This window comes from Centrocercus urophasianus, unplaced genomic scaffold (genome assembly GCF_019232065.1).
Source record: "Centrocercus urophasianus isolate 14NV4802_14NV808 unplaced genomic scaffold, USGS_Curo_1.0 seq_915, whole genome shotgun sequence".
Taxonomy (NCBI): domain Eukaryota; kingdom Metazoa; phylum Chordata; class Aves; order Galliformes; family Phasianidae; genus Centrocercus; species Centrocercus urophasianus.
The window spans coordinates 1-16,290 of NW_024885550.1; the positions used below are offsets into that span (position 1 = coordinate 1).

Consider the following 16,290-nt stretch of genomic DNA (forward strand, 5'->3'; position numbering starts at 1 on the left):
TTTTATATCTTTTAGCTACAGGAGTATACAATACTTAAATCAGATAACATTCATGCAGCTGACAGCAATACATCATTACTTCATGAGCTCTTTGTGGATTATGGTACAGTGATCAAAAGGTGTTCTCTGCACAGAACATGTTCTGCTCTTGGTCACGGAACGAAGAAGCTGTAACTTATGCTTGCCAGTCTCACATGGCAGTCCTTCCCTTTCAGGAGGGGCCGCGTGTTCCCTGTTTGACCCTTTTAGGCCAGCCAGGTCTGTTTTGCTTAACAGTCTTCCTCAGGCCGACATCTGTGCTGCAGATGCTGACGCCTCCTTGCATCCTGTGCTGGCGTTGCAGTGGGGACAGAACACACGACGCGAGCAGCTGCAGTGAGCAATGGGGAATCGGAGCCAATAGATGGTGCTCTTCCTTCGTGCAAGCTGCCCGATGGGGCTGACCGATGGGCTCGAGGACTCCCTGCAGATTTGGATGCGTCTCGTTGCTATGCTGGGCCGTTGCCTACCCTGTGGACCCCAAAGCCCCACATTGAACCCCCAAACCATCGTGCTGTATGGGCCCTGGGGGGCTTCGAGCCTGCGGAAGCAGATGGAGTTCATTTTCTCCTCTGTGCATTATCTGAGTGGTGCAGCCCCGCCTGGAGGGTGGCTCAGGGTCGCTTGGGCAAAGATTTGCCTGTCCCTTGCTGAGCATTTAATTACTGCTTAATGGGCTTAATGGGCAGATACTGCCTGCTTCGAGTACATCCAGCGTCCATTGCTCCCCATTTTCCATGGCCAATCAGATCCCAGGAGGAAAGCTGCGCTGCACGTCTGCTGTGGGAAGCGTCCCCTTTGGGCTTTCCATCTCTTGGTTTTGGGGATGGGAAGAGAACGGGTTCCCTATTTTGGCTGAGCAGCAGCAGGAAAAGGGATGGCTGCATCCTGCAGAGCTCTGATGCTGCTGGGAGCCCAGGAAGGGGCTGGGAATTTGTTGGCTGGGATTTACTTGGAGCGCACCAGTGCAGCAATCCCAGCTCCAGCTGCACGCAGATGACTTTTAGGAAGGCTGAGAGGTGCACACGCAAAAGTGCATACAGGATGATGGTGCACAACACCCACTGGTGGTGTTTTGTGGCATGCAGCACCAACAGGATCACCTCTCTGGGTCGTTCAAGCAAAGCAGTAAATCTTTTGATATTCACTGTTCAGCTGGGCCGTCCTCCAGATTTAAGCAAGGAGGAAAGATCCCCTGGGCCCACCTACCACCATCCCAACCCAGTGGGATCCAAAGGGAGAAACCCCCTTTGCAGCGTGAAGCACAGAAAAATATTCCTAATAAATGTTAGGAGAGATGGAACCTTGTGCAAAGGGGAATGGAGAAAGGGGAAAAAGCAAAGCCCAGCAAGCACCAGCACCGTGCACACAGCTTGCACAGCCCCCCTCAGCAAAACACAGGGGCAGAACTCTGATATTTGGGTTGGGTTTTTTTCTGGATTGCAGCTCAGGAAGGAAAATAAACTCCCATCAAAAGGGACGATTGCAAAAGTTGGGGTTAACATTGCACTGAGCTGAAGCCCCACCTCTGGGCTGGGAAAGTAAAAGCACTGAATGGCTCTGGAGGCTCTGCCAAAGGAAAAGTTTTGCTCCCGGGACGGGGACGTGGTGAATCCTACAACTGTGAGTGTCTGATGCTGCTTTGCTCACTGCCTTCTTTTGCACTGCTTGGTTCCATGGCTGGATATTTCCAGCAGCCAGAAAATACTGAAATCAAATAGAAGCAAAAGGCAGTGATTGCTGAGGGTCCTGTTCTGCAGGGGGGCTTTCTGCACATGCATTTGTTGCTTCCTCTCCATTCTGCTTGCTTATTTCAATCCGTTCTTTCCAACAAAGCAGCTCCACTTCTTGCAGCAAGGTTTCCTGCACCTCAAAGCTGCTGGGCTCCTTTCTATCCCAGTTTTGCTCCTTTGCTTATGGGAATGCCTCCCCTCACCCCCCCGTCTCGGTGGCTTTGGGGACGATGGCTCCCTGTGGGGTGGTGGCACTTGGGGATCCCAGTCCTTTGCTGCAGGGAGGAACCCCTCTGTGCACCAACACGCAATGGTTGCTGATGGTATTTGTGCTCAGGAGTGGGGAGGTGGGGGGCAAAGTGACGTGAGGGGGCAGCTCTGCGGGGATGCAGTGATGTGGTGGTTGCACAGAGCTGCATTGCTGCTGGTCGTGGGGAGCCTTCGGTGCTCTGCCTGCAGGCATAGTGTGGGTGGCGTTGGGTCCCTGCTGGATTTGGCTTTGCTGAACTGCTTTGGGGTGAAGCACGCATCTCCTTAGCTGTGCACATGGTGGAAGTGTTGTATCCACTCCTGCAAAGCATTGGAGCAAGCCAGAACTGTCCTCCCTGCAAACTAGGGCAGATACTGCTGGTGGCAGGCTCTGTGTGGGCTCCTCTGCACTGCCACAGCTTCCTGGTGGGCATGGGGACACCCAGAGGAGCAAGGTCCCACCCCGGGGACAGAGCTGTTCTGGATGGCTCACACCCTTCTCTCTGCCCGTTTATAGGAGTTATACAACCTCTTATTTCTCTGTTTTATGGAGTTTCTCTTTGCTCAAGGGGCACATGGTGCTCTCTGCAAGGCGCACGGGTGCTGGAAGGGCACATCCCTCCTTGCTCTTTCCCACCTGGGTATGGCCAGGGCAGCTTTCAGCTGCACAGATCCATTTGCAGCAGCGCTGTGGGCTTTCTCCAGCCATCAAATCCCAAACAAAACCCCACTGCTTCCCATTTCCTGCAGCGGAGCAGCGTGCCAGGGGTTTCCATGTTGGGTGACCCAGTGACACAACCCAAGGCATGGAGGTCCCCAGGGTGGAAGTTTCGTTGGGGGCATTGCTGGTTGGTTTGGTGGCCTTTCTGGGGGTACGTGGAGCTGGGAAATGGGTGAGATGTGTGGAGTGGGACTCCTGGGTGGGATCTGTAGACCAGGATGCTCTCAGGTCCCACAGCTTTGTGCCCAAGCCTGGCCATGCACTGCTGCTCTCAGTGCTCCAGATTCACAGTACAATGGGAAATGGCAGCAAATCAGCCCCAGGAGAGCTGCTCAAGGCTGGGTGTGAGCAGCAGGCAGCAGGAAGGCGGCCCAGCAATGCAAACAGGGCAGAGCTGAGCTTCTCCAAGGGCCTGTCAGCATCCACATCTATGTGGCATCCCATAGCTGGGTGTGATAAGCCCCTGCAGCATCCCTTGGTGCAGCTCCAGCAGGTGATGGAGCCATCCTTTATCTGAGTTCCCATCAGGAGATGATTTCTCACCACCAGGACGAGCTGTATTGATTTGTTCCAACAGGCTTTTATTTTAATATTGTCAGATATCTACAGAAATTTCATGACTACAGTCCTTTCACCCTCTGCTCTGCACCAACCTACGGTGCTCAGAGGGGAGACGTCACAGAGGTGAAAAGCATCAGAAGGGACATTTTTCCCCCCTCTGTGCCCATGGGTTGAGCCTGATTGTGGCTCCCATCTGCTTTGCCATCCCCAAAAATGCATCTATCCTAAACCGGTGTGATTTGGTTGGGGTGCCACCTGCTCTCCTTGCTTTCCACTTCTCTGTTTTCTCTTGCCCTTCCACCTTCATGCGCAGCACGGTTGGAGCCTGATTGCTAAATGTCGCCTGGAGATCATGGCTGGGGAGGATCGTGACCCATCTCAGGACCTCAGAATGTTAGTTTTGAGACAGAAAAGGAGACAGCAGTGTTATGATGCTGCAGAGCAGTGAGCAGCAGAGGGAATTGCAGGCTGGAAACCTGATCTGAGTGCTGCAATCCTCCAGAAGAAATCAGGATGGGGTTGCTTTGGGATGCAGCTCCAGCTGGGGGCTTCCAGATAAAAAGCATCTCCTCCTTCACTGGGCTTTGCTGATGCATCTGAATTGTGCAGGAGATGCTCCCACACCTTCTTCCCAAGGGAGTTCAAAAACCCAGCAGCAAAAAGGAAAGAAGCAACACCTCTGAGGATGAAGGCTTTCTGCATCCATCCAACAGCGGAAGATGGGTGCTGAGTGGTGGCATGAACGACCTCCCCGTGCTGCAGTGGGTTGCCAGAAGCAGCACTGCCCCGTGTGTGGTGGTCCACAGTCACAAATGACCCAAAGGGAGACGGGTTTGGGTTGAAAAATTGCTGAGCACTGGAAGCAGCCAGACGGGGATGTGGTTCTAGGTTGGAAAAGGCCTTTGAGGTGGCCAAATCCAACCATCAGCCTGTCACCAAGCCTTGTCCCTCGGTGCCACATCCACACAGCTCTTAAATCCTCCAGGGATGGGTGCTCCATCACCTTCCCAGGCTGCTCATCCACTGCTTGGCTGCCTTCTCTGTGATGAAATTCTTCCTAAGATCCAATCCAAACCTCCCCTAGTGGGGTCGGTGGGCATGGTGGGGATGGGTTGGGGTTGGACTTGGGGATCTTCAAGGCCTTTTCCAACCTTAATGAGTCTACGATTGTAGGAGTGGGCATGGTGGGGATGGGTTGGGGTGGGACTTGGGAATCTTCAAGGCCTTTTCCAACCTTAATTCTGTGATTCTAATGTCTGGGCCAAAGAACACAGACTGGACTCATTGCAAAGCCCACCACTGACGTTGGCTGATCTAGCACTAGCAATCCTGCCAGCCTGGGTAACAGGTCGTGCCCAAAATACTTGGTTTTTTTCCCCCAGTCTGGCTCCAGCACCCATTGCTGCACAGAGCTGTGGCTGCCCTTTGTCATCAGCCTCTCTGGCTCCTTGTCCCATCGTTGCCCCTTAGGGACACCATCTTTTCTATCCGCTGTGTTTCCTCCTGGTATTTATAACCACCTCCACTCAGCATCTCTTTTGCTGGCTGGGGACATTTTGCACTTCTCCTCAGCTCCTCTTTCAGTTCCCTGTTCTTTGTAGCAGCATTTCCTCACACCTTCCCTCTGATCCATCCCTTTGGCATTGCTTAACCCTGAGCAGCTCTTACTGCAGTCTTCCATAGAGCTGCGACTCTCTGCGATCTCATCCATGGAAAATGGGAACCATTTGGAGGGTCGATTTCTGAGGATGGATGCCACTCCGTCATGTCTGTTCAGCACAGGGACTGTCCTGATGTGACTTTGAGGTTGTGGTTACCACCACCACCATCCTCAGGAGCAGGAGAGGTGGAGCTATGTGGGCCAAGGTGGACTGGCCCACAAGAGGAGAAAGCACTGGAGAGCAAAGGGAAGGAAATGCAGAGGCTGCAGAAGGAGCAGGGAGAGATGGGATCTCCCATCTCAGAAAAGACATCAGCAGTGAGGCTGGGAATTGGGCAATCACAGCCATCCCTCACAGGGGTCACTTCCAAAGGCACTGCAGCCATCAGGTTGGGTCAGAAACCATCAGAGTTGGGTCAGAATTCATCAGATTGAGTCAGAACCCATCAGAATTGGGTCAGGACCCATTAAGTTGGGTCAGAACCCATCAGATTTGGGTCAGGACCCATCAGAGTTGGGTCAGAACCCATCAGATTGGGTCAGGACCCATCGGGTTGGGTCACGACACATCAGATTTGGGTCAGAACCCATTAGGTTGGGTCAGGACCCATCAGAGTTGGGTCAGAAACCATCAGATTTGGGTCAGGACTCATCAGAGTTGGGTCAGGACCCATTAAGTTGGGTCAGAAATCATCAGATTTGGGTCAGGACCCATCAGAGTTGGGTCAGAACCCATCAGATTGGGACAGGACCCACCAGGTTTGGGCTAGAACACACAAGGATTGGATCAGGACCTCTGCAGCCCCCATGCTCTTGCTGCTTCCCATCTCAGGACCTGCTCTGTGCAAAGCAATCCCTTGCTCAGTCTCCCTGCAGCTCGTGCCCTTGCAGCTGTGTGAATTCTGCAATCGTTGTGCTGGCAGTTTCCTGAGCAGGAGTGCAGTTCAGCTCAAGGACACACAAGGGATCAGCCACACAGGGCTGCGTCTCTGCACGTTGAGTTGTTTCCCATAAGGTTTTAGGCAGCACGTTGAATAATCTTGTTTTCTGATTTGCTGCTGCAAATCATCATCTTTGCTGACTGCAAACATGGTTCAACATCCACAGTGGAGGTGAATGGGTGGACAGATCTGCCATATTTTGAGGTGGCATTGCTGCAGTGAGGACTTCAGGGCTGCTGTGAGATAAAGCTTTCCAGTGGGACATCTCCACTATTGCTCTGGTTGCCTCTGTGCTCCGTCTCTGTTCTCCCTCCTGTGCAATAAGCCCAACCCCAGGGCAGAGGAGCTGGGGTTGGTGGGGTTCCCTCACCACCCGTTGTCCCATCTCATAGGCTTCAACAGCATTTTTCTCTTTCTTCTTCTGAATTTTGCACTTCTCAGTAGCAAATTTCCTTTTACTTTGCTTCTGGGTACCCTGCCTTGTGTCACCCCAGTTTGAAGTGTTGCTGAGCTGGGCTGATCCCATTTTCGCTTTCTTTTTTGCCTTCCGCTGTGCCATTTTCCTGACACCTCCCATTTCAAAGAGTCACTGAGCTGGGCTGGTCCCATTCTTTTTGCCCAATGGTGCAAGATGGAAGCAGCTTCGGGGTGCTACCATCTATTGGCACTGGCACAAGCTGCCCAGGGATTGATGGAGTCGCATCCCTGAGGAGATCCAGAATCATGGAGATGTGGCACTGAGTGGTCGGGGGGCATGGTGGGGAGGGTTGGGGTCAGGTTTGGGACTCTTGGAGGTCAGTGATTCCATGATCATGTGATTCTATGACTGGGGCACGATGGAAATGGGTAGACCATTGGACCTGGTGATATCGGAGGCCTTTTGCAACTATGATGACTCTACGAGCCTAGGATTCTGTTCCTTCTGCTGTACTACAGATCATCTTCTCAGCCAGTTTCCCAATTAACACAGGGGCTCATCAACACACACAGACACTGTTCCCACTTTACCACTGCAGAGTGCAAATTATTGAGAAATCCCACAGAAAGGAGATGAATAACAGATGAATCCCCCGTGGGGATTTGCTTTGCAGTATCACATTCACTGTTATTTTCCAAAGCTGAGCCCAGTGTGTGCTTTCCCTTGTTCAGCTAGCAGGAGCCGTGCTGTTCAGTAAAGATTTTGCAATGGGGTTATGTCCACAGCAGTGGTGTTAGGGGGCAGGGAGGTCAGGAATGGCCATATCTTATGGCATCTGTTGGTGTGGAAGTGTCAGATCCAGGCTCAGCATCGCAATCCCCCACCCCCAGCATCCCCAGGCTCTGCCCTACCAAAGGATGCAGTGACCCAGGCCATCAGTTTGGAGAAAATAAGACTCTGAGGACAAATCCTTTGCTTGCAGCTGGAGCAGTGTCATCTGGAGGATGCGCAGCCTCAGACCTGCCCTTTCCCTCCCTAAGTAAATGCACTGCTGTGTTCCTGTCATACGGGGGGAGGAAAGGTGAAACACTGAGCTCCAACGGAGCAGCACTGGGTGCAGGAAACACCTCTCTGGGTTGCAGCAGCTCTGGGGTGCATTGGGGTTGGGATGCACGTGGCAGCACAGGAGCAGCTGCAGCACTGCTCTCTCTGGCAGCACTGCCAGCAGCACTTGTTCAGCTCACTGCATCAACGTGTCGGGTTGCGCAAACAGAACCTAATTGCTCCCGGGTTATTAATTGAGGTCACGTGTTTGTAAACAGCTCTGCATGCACAGCATCTGCCAGCGCCACCAGGAGCTGTTTGCTTTGGGGGCAGTGCTTGCAACACGCCTTGCAAAGTGCTGGTGCTCTCTCATTCCCTGCAGCTGCAAGAGCCCCCACAGGGGCAAGAGGCAGCCAAACCCCTCTGCTTTTGGCCCCCTTTGCTTTCCTCTCTCCTCACCCTGATGATGGTTTGTCTCCTGGGTTTGCCGTCCCCGCTGCAAGGCGGGATGGTTAATGAGGTCTTATCCCCTGAACTGCTCATTGCCCTCAGTGCTGGATCAAAGTGCTGCTTCTCTAATTGTTTTATTCTCAAATGTTACCTGTGGGTGAGCAGCACCTAAACGCAGTCGATTTTTCTCTGTAACCCTGCAGCATTTGGGGTCTCGGGAGGAGTCAGACCAAGGGAATACAGCAGTGCCCACAGGACACCTGGCAGGAGGTGTGAGTGGCGGGATGGAGCCAGGCTTGGCCGTGCATCCACCCAATTGCTCCTCCAGAGCAATTTGCTTTGCTTTGCTTTTCCAGGCTTTGCTTTTTGCAGCTCCATGAGAAAGCCCCTTTGGTGGTGCGGCTCCAGCAGCCAAATGCTTTATGGCTGTCAATAATTCATCAGGCAGGCAATACGGGATGCTGTGCTCTGCAGCCGGGCGGGTGCTTCTGCTCCTGTGCTGCCTGTGCTCTCCAGAGGTTCAGGGGGAGCTTTTGGTGGAAGCTTTAATTTATGATCAAATTTACTCTATTGATCCTGTTGTAGCAATATCTTGTCTCTGCAAATGGGGCTGAGGGCAGCGATTGCTTTTTGCAGAGGAAGCCAAGGAGCCGGTAAGTGAGCAGGCTGGGATTTACTTCTCCCATGCAATTCACTTAAGGGCTTATAAACACCACAATTAAGCCAGCTCCTTCCTGAATTTACTTCAACCCGTGTGTTTGTTAACCTGTTGGAGGTTACCATACCCACTCCTTCGCTTCTCGTCTTGGAGGAAAGAGAACTACAGAAAATAATGACGCAAAGCCCTTTGCCCCATTTGCTGTGGAGCCTGAGGGCACCAAGATGGAAATATCTATGAGGGTGTGCTGAACAATTAGCTGCAGCCTAATGGGTTTAGCAGGCCTGCAAACAATGCAGGAACTTCCTGCTCAGGAAGTCTGGGCACTGAATAGCCAACCCTGCTAAAAACCCAAACCCATCACTCACTGCAGAGAGAGGGAAGAGATGGATGAGCGGGGAAGGAGGTCAGAGGTGTAGGGAGGGGTTCCCATGGATTTCTGTTTCTTTTTGCAGTTCAGTTGAGATGGCTGTGAAGCCAGGAAGCAGGCGATGCTTCCAGGTGAGGTGCAGCCCCATCACCAAACCTTGTCCCCCAGTGTCACATCCGTATGTCCTTTGAACCCTCCAGGGATGGGGCCTCCACCTCTGCCCTGAGCATCCCCTGACCACCCTCTCCATGAGGAAATTCTTCCTCAGATCCAATCCAGACCTCCCTGGTGTGACCTGAGGCTGGAAAAATTCTACGTCGTGGAGTTTGGCCCAGGCACAGCGTGTAGATGTGGCACTGAAGGACATGGGTAGTGGGCATGGTGGGATGAGTTGGGGTTGGACTTGGGGATCTTCAAGGTGTTTTCTGGTCTCAGTGCATCTATGATTGTAGGAGTGGGCATGGTGGCGGTGGGTTGATGGTGGGACTGGATGGTCTTGGTGAACTTTTCCAACCCAACCCATTCCATGACTCTGTGGTCTTCATAGTCCCTTCCAACCCAACCTAAACCAACATTACCCAACTCATTCTATGGTTCTTTGATATTTAAAGTCCCTTTCAACCCAACCATTCAATGGTTTTACGGTCTTTGACTTTCCTTCCAACACAACAGATTCTGTGGCTCTGTGATGCTTAAGAACCCTTCCAACCCACACCTTTCAACCCAACCCAACCCAGCCCAACCCCACGAATACATTTTGTGGTTCTATGATTCTTAAGGACATTTCTAACCCAATCCTTCCAACCCAACCCAACACAACCCAACACATTCTATGGTTCTACGATTCTTAAGGACCCTTCCAACCCAATCCTTCCAACCCGACACTACCCAACACACTCTATGGTTCTATGATTCTTAAGGGACTCTCCAACCCAACCCAACATGACTCATCCCATGACTCTATGATCCTTAAGGTCCCTTCCAACCCAACCATTCTGTGCTCCTGTAATTCTACATTTTGGTACAACTGGGATTCAGGAATAACAGGATCCAGGCCCCAGCTCTCCTTCCTCAAGCAGTTGGTACTTTGTTGCATTGGAGTGAAATAACTGATAATTCTGAACCTCTCATGCGCCCTGGGGATGAGTGTGCTCGTGTTTTGCATGCTGCTTGTTGCAGAAATGAAAATCTAACAGAAATTAAAACTGAGAACAATTAATATGATGATGACCGTGCGCCGGTTCCATGGGCATTTGCAAAGCATGACAGGATTTTGCTGTGCTGAGCAAGGCAGATTCCTACGGAGCACTTAGCTTTGTGCCACATGATTTATTTTGGCAGGAGGACAAAGCAGACCTGACAGAATGACAAGCACTGCTACAAAGAGCAGCTGCCCGGATCGGTCCCGGAAAGCACTCAGCAGGAACCCATTTCTCAGCATCAAGGTAAATGCATCCTGCTTTCCGTAACCCCTTTGGTTTTGCTGGCCTGGAGAAGCTTAGCTTCCTGCAGAAGGCATTGATAGGATTGCTGCTTATTCCTACAGAAATGTAGGCATCTAGCTGGTGTAAACCCTGCTGCTGTGTGCATTTATTCCCAAGCAATGACTCAGGCCACCCACCCTGCATTGGCCCCGTGTGGATTCAGGTAGCTCTGTGCTGGGTATTTGGGCTGTCCCATGTTCCGGGGCACACAGGGAGGTTCCTCCACATCACCCCAGAAGCTCTGCTGGGCCCAGTGCAGGCAGCCAGCCACACGGGCCGTGTCAAACCCCTCTGAGGATCTCCAGAAGTCGGTGTCTGTGAGTGGTTTGCTCCGTCCTGGAGCTGAGCCATGGGAAAGCCAGGTGGAAGGTTCCCTTTCAAAGAGAGGAATAAATGTGGGGGCCACAAGGGACCACCGGTGAAAATTCTATTGGAGAAGGCGATGCACAGTGCAGCAACGTTCAGAAGGGAAAAAGGCATAAACACCGAGATAAAGAACGTCTGCAAATTGGGCAGAAAACATTGCAAATCAGCACCAACTGCTGCCTTGCAGGAAGAAATCGAGTGCTCGGCAGGCATCAGCTCATATTTCCATCTTTTGTTCTACAAAGCTTGGAAGTCTCGTGCTCTTTTCCCACGTGCCCACAGAGGCAGACAACCAAAGCCAAGCAGCAGCTGGGCGGCAATTTCTCCGCTCAATGGAGCGTGTCATTGAGCTTGTGAGGATCAGCCTTCAAGATGCTCTTTGAACAAAGAGAAGTTGGATGTTCTCTATCCTGACATCATCTGTCCCAGTGTTATCTTTTAAAGAAAGGGAGAGGACCAACGCTGAGGCTCTCGGGTGAATAAACGGAGCACAGGATGCGAGATGCTTCCATTGACTTAGCAGGGTTGGTGGTGACGTGGTGAGGGCAGTCATATAAAGCTTGCTCCTTCAGAGTCCTACAGAAATGCAATGTCCTGTCAGACTCAGGGCCACCATGTGTCCTCAGTTAAAGATAATTTAATGCTACCAGCAGTGTAGCTGGGAGTCAATATCAGAGTCTCACCAGGCTTAAGGGAAAAATACCCCAGTGTTCAAGGTATAAGATTTCTTTATTATTTTAGCAAGGAACATTTGCTTAGGCTTGTGGGTGTTTTTTTTTTTTTAATAAATGTGGGTGAGTTTAACCTTGTCATCCCCTGCAGGTCACAAAATGATCTCAGAGTCACGTAGGCAGTGGGTCACCAGAAATGCATGCGCTGGATGCACAGGACTGGTGCCATGCAGTCCTGGGCTTTTTTCCCCACCCTCTTTCCAGTCACTGCAGTTCTATTTTTTCACACTCCATCATGAACATCTTTAAATATAAAACCGCATCGATTTTTCCTTGCAAAGATATTTTAAAGCGGTTCGAAACTCCAGTGATGAAAGCCACTGGTGTGCAAAGTCAGCACGGAGAACCAACATCCGTTTTGCTGAGTGAGACGTCCACGAGGGCAGGTGCTCAGGAGGAGCTGGGGGAGCTTCAGGTTGGAGATAGGCAGCTCTCAAAGTGGTGGTATGTGCTGGAATGATACTGGGAGGTGTCTGGAGCCCACCCCAAGAAGGGCTAAAAGGGAGGGATTTGGGTGGAAATGGGGTGAGGAGGTACCCATGTTCCTCATAGAGTATTCCTCATGGTATCATAGAGCAGGATTTCTGCTCATGGAAAGATGAGAAGGGAAGAATCACAGAATGATAGAGTGGCCTGGGTTGCAAAGGAGCTCAGTGCTCATCCAGCTCCAAGCCCTGCTGTGTGCAGGTCGCCAAGCAGCAGCCCAGGCTGCCCAGAGCCACATCCAGCCTGGCCTTGAATGCCTGCAGGGATGGGGCATCCACAGCCTCCTTGGGCAACCTGTGCCAGTGCATAAGAAGCTCTGACTGATCCTTCATGTTTGCTGGACCAACCTCACCAAAGCCACGGCCAGGCAGGACAAAGGAGAGCAACACCTCTTCCAGCTCTGTGTTCCACACTGAACGGTCAAAGGGCTTCTTCTCACCCCTATGGCACAGCTGGGCTTGCCTGTCTCCAGCTACACAGCTCAGCACATGATGCTTCCCCCAAACCTTGTTCTATATTTATTTTTGGGTTTTCAAGAAGTTCTGTCACCCCGTCCAGTTTCTAAATGAGCAGATGACTTCCTTACAGAAGATAACTTCAAGACCAGTGCTTGAACAGTTCTCCCAGGAACACCAAACGATTGCACAGTGCAATTTGTGCATTCGAAGTGACTGAGGAGTGCAGTTTTTATCAGCATGAATATATGGGGGTGTGAAAGTTAATTGCTGTGTGTCCAAAGGGAACAGAGAAGCATAACTCAAGCTGTTCCCTCCTAGGGAACGTTCCGTGGGCTGATGGGCCATGAAATCATAAAGATATCTGACAGTAATTCCCACAGTGCATCAGGATGGATCACTTTTGGACAGCTAACACTGGAATAGATAATGTCAAGATAGATGATGTCAATATAGATAGCATCAGGATGGATAAAGACAGGCCTGCTGATGCTTCCACTGAAGCCCATTGTGGCTCCAACACCCTGGCAAAGACCTGAATGCATGGACTGCCATTTTTCCATGGTGCACCTGACCCTGGATTCAGCCCTTGATGTCTTCTGCGCTGTGCCTTGCTTGAAAAGCAGAACAGAGCTGTCCTTGCCCCACACCTCTGTTGCCAGTCACTGCCAGATCAGTGCTGGAGCTTTACACCCAGTTCCATGCAACGGGCTGCAATTAAACTGGCAAACATAACAGAAGCTTTGTAAGAGTCTTCTTTCTATTCCCAAAGCATTGAAAGGGAAGTTACTGGTGTTCAGCTCCCAGTCCTACATTTTGCTGCCTGTCTAGACTTGGCTGCAGTTCTGTATCCCCCTGTGAGCACTCAGGAGCACTCATACTGTGCCAGCACGATGCAAGGCTTCGTAGAGAAGAAACTGCAAAGTTCCTGTGGTGTCTTTCAGAAATATGAAGAAAAAATACTGAGTTTCTCCAAGAGCCCATGATTGCAGGGAGAAGCACTGCTGAGAATTTTGCTCCCTGCTCCTCCTGTGGTAGGGAGGACAATCTGGTGCTTGATCATCTGGTGGTCTTCTATGACGGAGGGATGGCACTGGTGGACAAAGGAAGGGCAACTGGTGTTGTCTGCCTGGACTTGTGCGAGGCCTTTGGCATAGTCCTGCACCACATCATTGTCACTAAATTGGAGAGGTACGGGTTTGAAGAGTGGACTATTGGATGGAGAAGGAATTGGTTGCATGCTCACAGTGGTTGGAGAGGGTGGTGGTCAGTGGCTCTGTGTCCGAGTGGAGGCGGTGCCAAGTGATGTCCCCCAGGGGTCTGTTTTGGGAATGGTGCACTTCGACATCTTTATCAGTGATGCTGATGGTGGGATCAAACCCTCAGCAGTTTGAAGATGTCACAGAGCTGAGTTGTAAAGTTGACACAAAGAAGGAAGAGATGCCATCCAGAGAGGCATGGACGTGCTCAAAAAATGGGCAATCACGAACCTGGAGGGTTCAACAAATGCTGTTGGGTAGGAGCAATCCCAGATATGAGTACAGACCAGGAGAAGAACTCCTTGAGAGGCAGAAATCCTAGAACGGCTTATATTGGAAGGAAGCATAGAGATCATCCAGCCCCAAGCCATCGTCCAGTTCCAGCCCTCTAGCAGAGATGTTCCCTATGAGATACACTTTAGTAGCTTGTGGTAGTAATGGTGATGGGAGGATGGTTGGACCGGATGATCTTACAGATCCTTTCCAACCTTGTGATTCTATGATTCTGCAATTCCCCTTTGCTCTGGACAGATGTCCTATCTGCAGTCTGACCTCCGCTGCAGACACAGTGCTGGACTCGGTGGTGGCCCAGCTCTGCGCTCAGGTCCCTGATGGGAACCCATCTTGCTCTGCCTCTCTCTCAGCTTCCAGGAGAGTGTTTGCCTTCAAGTCCTGCCTCCTTCGAGGTGTTTCCTGCAGAGGACTCATTTGGGAGGCATCAAATGTTTACGTAAATTGCATTAAAAAGCCTCTCCCTTCCTTCCTCAGCCTACGCAAGCACTCAGTTGGAGTTTTCGAGTCGTTAGCACACTGCCAATTTATAAGGGGGGGGATGTCAGTGTGGCTTAGCCCTTAATGAGGAGGAGATGCTGAGCAGCTGCCTTTGGGGTTGCTTCTGGGAGGTCTGTGCAGCTGTCAGGCACGAGGGGCTCGTGCTTGCGGACCCACCTCATATCCCAGGGATCTTTTCCCCAGCTGATGGGTTAAAAGTTGGACTTGATGATCTTAGTAATCTTCCCTGGCCTTAATGACTCTATAAGTGGGCACAGTGGGGATGAGTTGGGGTTGGACTTGATGACCTCGGAGGTCTTTTCCAACCTTACTGATTCTGTGGCTCCGTGAGCCTAATGATTCTATGGTTCTGCGATTCCAACTCCATTGTGGATGGTGGAGATGCTCAGTGCAGGAGGAGCTGTGGTTCCACGGGCTGATGGGGTCACTTTTGAGGATGGCCTTCGGCTGCAGGAAGGTTGCCTCTCAGCCAAATTTCATATATATTAAAATAATGGGGCTTCCTGAGCTCCTGGATCAATAAATCTAGAGGATTCATTGTCACGATGCCCATCTGACCCAGGCCAGTTTATCCCACTGGTCCCAAGTCACGGTCTGAAACAACTAAATGGCACAGAAGGATGACACAGAGGCCCTGTTTCACATCCTATCTCCCTGCCCCAGCTGAGATGACTGTAAGGTATCATCTGCATCCTCACGTGGCCAGCCCTGGTGGTCTTCTGCCCCAAAGGGAAGAAGAAGACTGATAGGACCTCATTGGAGGAACCCTTGGGACCCCGTGGCAGACATCGTGCTGGGGCACAACTGCAATGGTGCAAACTGGGAATCGGACACCAGCAATTACCCCACTCTCTGTTTATTTGTTCACTAAGATATTCCCCAGCCTAACGATGCCCTGCGGTCAGGGCAGTGACTCCCGGAGGAGCGCAAAGAGGAGATGTGGCCTCACAGAGCTTGATTTGCAAGATTTGGCTGCCCAAGAAAAGCAAATCACCACCGTGGAGGAATGGGAAGTGAAGAAGTTCTTCCAGATTTTGCAAACAACTGAGTTTTGCTGAGATGCTTTTTTTCTTTTTTCCCCAAAACTTGTTGGCTTAAAATCACTGCAGAACTTGGGAAAAAAAATTGGGCAGTGCTCTTCGTGTTTGCTTGCTCCTTGCTTTTCAACCTTCGGTCACTAACAGTCATTTCATAAAAGTCACGTGCTGGAGAAAAAAGGTCAGAACGTTCAATGAAAGAGCAAAGCAGTCCTTCTGCTATCAATGTCCACCTCAGGAAGCTGTGCTGAGTTTCCTCCCCTTTGCTTCTCCCAAAGGATCCCGCAGTGGTTACACCATTGCAGATCTCCCGTGGCTCCTGCTCCCTCCCTGGGTCCTTCTTCCAGTTCTGAGTTTTGTTCCCCCATGAGATTCCTTTCCATCACTGGGAAGCCCCAGGGAGATGGTTTTCATCCCCAGATTCCCAGCAGATCAGAGATCTCCGGAGCTCTGGATTGCAGTGTGCTGCCTATGTGGCATCGCCCAGGGCCGGCTGCCACTTTCCCCCTAGAATAGGAAGCTGAGGCCTGGGGACCATTCCCATTCTGGGTGAAACCCCTCATTTTGGTGGAAACCCTCTTGGTTTTTTTGAACCCTTAGGGTTTTTTTTGGTGAAAAAACCCTTATTTTCAGTGAAGCCCCCCTTCTTTGGTTGAAACCCTATTGTTTTGATTGAACCCCCCTTGCTTTCGTTAAACTCCCTTATTTTTGGGGAAGCTCTCTCGTTTGGGTTGAAACCCCCCCTTTTATTGACTGACACCTCTTGTTTTGGTTGAACCCCTTTTATTTTTGGTGAAACCCCCTTGTTCTGGTTGAAACCCCCTTGTTTGGGTTTA

The 16,290-nt window shown here is 51.2% G+C and overlaps 1 long non-coding RNA gene across 1 annotated transcript; it reads left to right on the forward strand.

Annotated features, from left to right (window-relative positions):
• The first annotated feature begins 1,502 nt into the window (after window positions 1-1,502).
• LOC122171696 lies at window positions 1,503-16,261 on the forward strand. The gene is made up of 3 exons (XR_006172073.1): window positions 1,503-1,662; window positions 10,186-10,289; window positions 15,290-16,261. It is a non-coding gene; the product is annotated as an uncharacterized LOC122171696 (long non-coding RNA).
• The last annotated feature ends 29 nt before the right edge of the window (window positions 16,262-16,290 follow it).